The 5,748-nt window shown below is 43.5% G+C and overlaps 1 long non-coding RNA gene across 1 annotated transcript; it reads right to left on the bottom strand.

Moving 5' to 3' along the window:
• Positions 1-5,190: 5,190 nt before the first annotated feature.
• On the bottom strand, positions 5,191-5,748 carry LOC310820436. Its single transcript, XR_014554815.1, has 3 exons — positions 5,671-5,748; positions 5,502-5,577; positions 5,191-5,330 (listed from the first exon to the last, which is right to left on the bottom strand). It is a non-coding gene; the product is annotated as an uncharacterized lncRNA (long non-coding RNA).

Here is a 5,748-nt window from a genome sequence, read left to right as displayed (position 1 = left end):
TTCTTATTTTTCTTTGTTGATATTCATCCCATCATTAGCACCTAATATGGGCTATCATGAAATATTGGCTGTGTAGGCTATATAATGTAATAAAGCAAACATTTTTACTTTAAAAAACAGAATATTGTAACGAACGGCGGGGTAGAGTAGCTTGCCTTAAGCGGGTATCGAACTCGCAACCTTCCGCTTACAAACCGGCCGCGCTAGCCACATCACCAAGAGAGTTAACTCACTTGGCGGAGCTGCTAACGGGCCTTACACAGGGTCGTTACACTATCCCCTCCGTTCGGGAGAGCGTGCCCTCACGCTTCACTATACAAGTCTCTCACGTGGACACGCCTCTCCGATGGCCTCACGGGCGCCATCCCACTTCTGACACCAATGTAACGAACGGCGGGGCAGAGCAGCTTGCCTTAAGCGGGTATCGAACTCGCAACCTTCCGCTTACAAACCGGCCGCGCTAGCCACAACACCAAGAGAGTTAACTCACTTGGCGGAGCTGCTAACGGGCCTTACACAGGGTCGTTACAATATTAACATCTCCAAACTCCTCTTAATTGCCTCTATTCATTTTATGTGTCCAGTCAAGGATCGTTCCAATTATTTATTATTTGTCTAGTCGAGGTCAGTGTATGCACAGACGTTGATCTCATGCCATCTCATGAAAGGTGCGGGCAAAGACTTCAGGATGAGCATTGGGTTTGTGTTGCTTATGATTTTTAGGCGTTTAGGCTAAATATATTTTATTATATTTTATATACATATTATATTAGCTAATAGTCGCCTAGACACTACTCTGTACCAAGGTTAGTTGATAAAGTTATGGGATAGACAAGAGAACGCTTATTCTGTTTGTGATAAATGTAACATTGAGTGTGATATAGAGATACTTTTTGATGTGGATGTAGGCTACTTCACTGGGATAAATTACAACATTTTCCTCCGGGCAGCATCCATCCACCGGTCTGCAGGGGAATGAACGGGAATGAATTGAAACCAATCGGGAGACTTCATTCTGTGAAATCCAATCGCATTCACTCGGTGTATCGCGGCCAAGAGGCGGGAATAGAAAAAGCGCTGCATGCCGGATTTGGTTTGGTGTAGTTGGATGGTGATGTCGACCACTGATGATGGGTAGGAAGCCGAAAGAAGGAAATATTTGTAGAAATCTCAAATACAGTGTAGAAGTTTCCGAGTTTTATTGTCAACTGCACCAGGTAAATTGAGGAAATATTTGTGAGGCTGACTAACGGATTATTTTGCTATGACTTTTCAACGTCATTTTAAGAAGTTATTATTTTCTCAGCATTAAACAAACGTATGCATATTTTTGGGAAAATGCATGCATTTCTCTCCAGCTAAAGTTTTAGCCACCCACACCCACTGATGGTGATAGTGCATGCCCACTCCCGTTGATGCTGTGAAGATGAACCAATATGTTTGCTATTGATTAACAGTTAAAGTAGCCTCTACGGTTTATGTTAAGTTGTCGTTCAAATAATGTCTATCTCAACCAAATCCTATTTACCAGGAAGAGCAAGAGCAACTGTCAATATTCAAGATTCAAGATTCAAGATTCTTTATTTGTCACGTGCATATAAGTATACAGTGAAATGCAAAAGTGACAGTGCCACAGAGTAGTGCAACAATACAATACGTTTTAAAATAGAATAAAATAAAATAAAATAGAAGTACTAAAAAATATACAGTATAAACAGTATAAACAGTATAAACAATATGAACAGTATAAGCAGTATAAGCAATATAAACAGCAGATGGATGATTATGTGTGTGCATATGTGTTATGATGTCAGTGAGTGTGTGAGTGAATTGAGGGGGGCACTGGTGGGGTCATCATTGATGATCCTGATGGCGTGGGGGAAGAAACTCAGTCTTAGTCTCTCTGTTCTTGCTGCCTGACAACGAAGGCGTTTGCCTGACCGCAGCAGCTGGAACAGTCCGTTTTTCGGGTGGTGAGGGTCCTTCATTATCCTGTAGGCTCTGGTCCTACACCTCCTGGTGTACAGGACATGGAGAGGGGGGGTTGGAGCTCCCATGGTCTTTTCTGCCAGGCGTACCACCCTTTGCAGAGCTCGCCTGTCCTGGGCCGTGCTGTCACCGTACCAGACGGTGATGTTGCCAGCCAGGATGCTCTCCACAGCTCCAGAGTAGAAGGACTGAAGGATCCTCCGGGAGACTTTGAATTTCCTCAGCTGCTTGAGATGGAACAGGCGTTGCCTTGCCTTTCCCACCAGTGAACTGATGTGGGTAGTCCAGGTCAGGTCTTCTGTGATGTGGACTCCCAGGTATTTAAAACTGCTCACCCTGTCCACAGCAGTCCCACCGATGTCAAGCGGCGTGTAGGTCCTTGGATGTTGTACTCTCCTGAAGTCTACAATCAGCTCCTTAGTCTTGGAGACATTCAGGATGTGGCTATTCTCCTGACACCAGAGTGACAGGTCCGCCACCTCGTCCAGATAGGCTTCCTCATTGTTTTTTGAGATCAGCCCTACCACAACTGTGTCGTCCGCAAACTTGATGATGGAGTTGTCGCTGGACTTAGCCACACAGTCGTGGGTGTACAGGGAGTAGAGGAGGGGGCTAAGGACGCAGCCCTGGGGGGACCCTGTGCTCAGGATGAGTGTGCTGGAGGTGTGTCTACCCACCCTGACCACCTGTGGCCTGGCCGTCAGGAAGTCCAGGATCCAGGCACACAGGGGAATGTTCAGTCCTAAACCAATCATCTTTTCAGCCAGTCTGGTGGGGACTATGGTATTGAACGCTGAGCTGTAGTCTATAAACAGCATTCTCACATTGACTCACATTGATCTCATATTGACATTACCAACAGTATTTTTGTAACCAGAGCTACAGTTTATTTGGCAGTAAGTAACGAAAGGGCTTCTTGAATTAAACAATTTTTAATGCCTTTTTTAATACCATAAATAGGGTTAGGGTTAGGGTTAGACGCGTGGCCGGATACAGGGGGGTGCTGGGTCGGGCTACGCCCCCCCCCCATACTCTTGTCATGCCCCCCCAGTCCTCCCTCTACCATGCTCACAGCCAAAACCTTAAATTTTTATTTTCGTGTAAAACGTCTGGAAACCAATCGTTGAATTCCTTTCTTCAAATAGTTTTTACAATAGTTTCTGATTGGCTGGTTGGGCAACGCAAAGCTCCGCCTCAATCCTCACTGATAAAATTCGGAAACAAATCAATCGACTGTTCACTACAAGTCAACTGTGGTTGCGAACTTGTCTTGTCAAGTGCTTCTGTAGTAGATAGCTCGGTTAGCCCAAGCAAGGAGAACGCTATTAAAGCATAGTCTGATCATCAATATTTTCATTGTTTTTATTTGTTGAACCGTTTCAGTTCAGATTTTCACAATCGTTTAAATTGTTAGTACCGGTAGTTAGATTTCTGGAACACAAGGCTGTAGATAGTAGGTGCGGGGGGACATGCAGCGTTTGGCCTGTAGAGGGTGCTACAGGACCGTGGGCAAGGTGCGGAAGCGAGGCTTTGTTGCGCACCTGTTGCGAATGAAGCCTCGTTAACGAAATGGTTTAAGATGTGTGTGCCTCTGCTTTCAGGGAGGCTGCTGGAAAGCGGTGACTGAAAAGTCGACAAGGTCCTGACGTATAGGAGCGATTAAAGTGTACACTAAGAAAATAAACTAAAATAAAAGGTATGGTGTTTTCCCTCACCATACCTGTTAAGTCCGCCTCTGTTGAGTCCACCTAACCCTAACCCTAATCCTAACCCTAACCCTAACCCAGAATAAATGAGGTATGAGTTCTCCATCCCATCCCTGTCTATATATCATAAGTCATACTCGCCTGATACCTTCATGTTGAGGATATAGATTTGTATGTTGTATTACCGGGTGGCGTTTGGGTCGGGTCAGGTTAGATCGGATGTTTGTTAGCCTAAAGTAGAACCCCAATCTGCTTTTTTAACTAACGTGGGTCTGTTTTTTGCCTTGACATTAGTATGAATCTTCTCCTAACGACCTTTGACTTGACTATGTGCTCTTGTTAAGATTGTCCATGGGGTGTTGTCGTGGTCTTTCTTGTTCATGTTTACTGTCTATGACTTTTCAAAGACTAATATGTTGTGCAACAATCCCCCTCCAAAGCACCTTGGGATATCCTCTGGCACTTTGTAGCTCCTAAACATACACTCTTCGAAGAAAAGGTTCCCAAAAGGATGCTTCGGCTGTCCCTGTAGGAGAACCCTTTTCCACAGAGGGTTCTACATGGAACACAAAAGGGATTTTCAAAGAGTTTTCCCACAGGGTCAAGTCAAATAACCCTTTTTGGTTCTAGTTAACGTAGAACCTTTTTTTTCTTCTTCTTCAAAGAGTGTAGCGGAGGCAAGTCCTATATTGTTTCTTTCCACATCTCCTGTCTTGTATGAGTGTTTCAAAGACAAGAGAAAAAAAAAGTGACTGAATTGTGTCAAAAGATTAAGCTGATTCTTTTAATTGTCAATCTGTTTTGATACTGCATACAAAGGTTGTAGCTAAAGTGTTTTTTTCCAATGTTGTCAGAAAAAGTGTGTGTGAGTATTGATATATTGATTAGTGTTTTGTTGATCTACATTATGAAACTCCAGCAGCCCAAAGGCCTGGAAAAAAGACCTTTTAGAACTTTTAATCTATTCTTTGATCTATGAGGACTGAAATAGTAAGGCGAATCTACAAACAATAAAAAGTGGAAGCCAAATTCAACCACTGTGCTGCCATATATTATTTTTATGTCTGTGGACATACTGACATTGTTAGAATGCACATACAGTACCGTATGTTACTGTCACTGATCTATACACATAGAGTGCCCTGCGTCAGTACAGGGACAGTGGGACAGTGAAGCATTTTCTCTTCTTGTGGCTCTACACTCTACAATGAAACAATTACTGTGACGTTAAAGTCGAGATTCTCAGCTTTATTTTGATGGCTGATTGTGTACATATTGGTTTCACCATTCAGAAATTACAACACTTTTGGCGTGTAGAGCCAAAAGAAGAAGAAATGCTTCAGTGTCCCATCACTTTCCCAGGGCACTGTACATACTAGATCAATGGTGCAGTTTTCCTGCTGGTGAGATGCAATGTGGATGTCGGCAAAAACGTCAAATGAACACACACATACCGTAATAGAACGTTATTTTTAAAATAGTTTTATTTGCTGCGCTCGGTTGGGGGCAAGTCTCACTCCTCTTTGGGGAGGCCAGTGGAGCAGGTCAGGATCCTCCCAAGGCGTCCGAAGAACCGTCGAACTCCCCCCTTCTTCTTCTTGTTCTTCTTCTCCATGGGAATTGTATCCCTGTGATCTAAAAAATAGAATGCATAAGTACTGTATTTTTTCATGCGAGATCTGTGTCCATCCTTTAAAATAACTCTTGACACAGAGGTTAAACATGTCAAAAGTGTGTCTGTTGAATTTCTCGTCATGATCTATTAGACCGCCTACTAAGTTAATTGTTAAGTTGTCAAGTACTCACCACCGCAGCGTTCGACTGCTTCAATGCAGCATTCAGCTGCCTCAGTGCTGCTCAGCAGTGTCATTAGCCCAGTAGGCTGTAAACAAAGACAATGAACAGTATAAGAGGAGGAAAAACTGTATTGTATTTTATCTTCATGATGTAATTCAATGTGATATTTATTGCTAACCAGAACCACTGCACTGCATTCAGCTGCAACTCCACTGCATTCAGCCACCTCACTGCAGCATTCATTTTCCTCTCCAAT

This window comes from Argentina silus, assembly GCF_951799395.1.
Source record: "Argentina silus genome assembly, chromosome: 20".
Classification (NCBI taxonomy): domain Eukaryota; kingdom Metazoa; phylum Chordata; class Actinopteri; order Argentiniformes; family Argentinidae; genus Argentina; species Argentina silus.
Note: the sequence above shows the minus strand (reverse complement) of the source record. Positions and strands in the feature narration are given on the sequence as shown.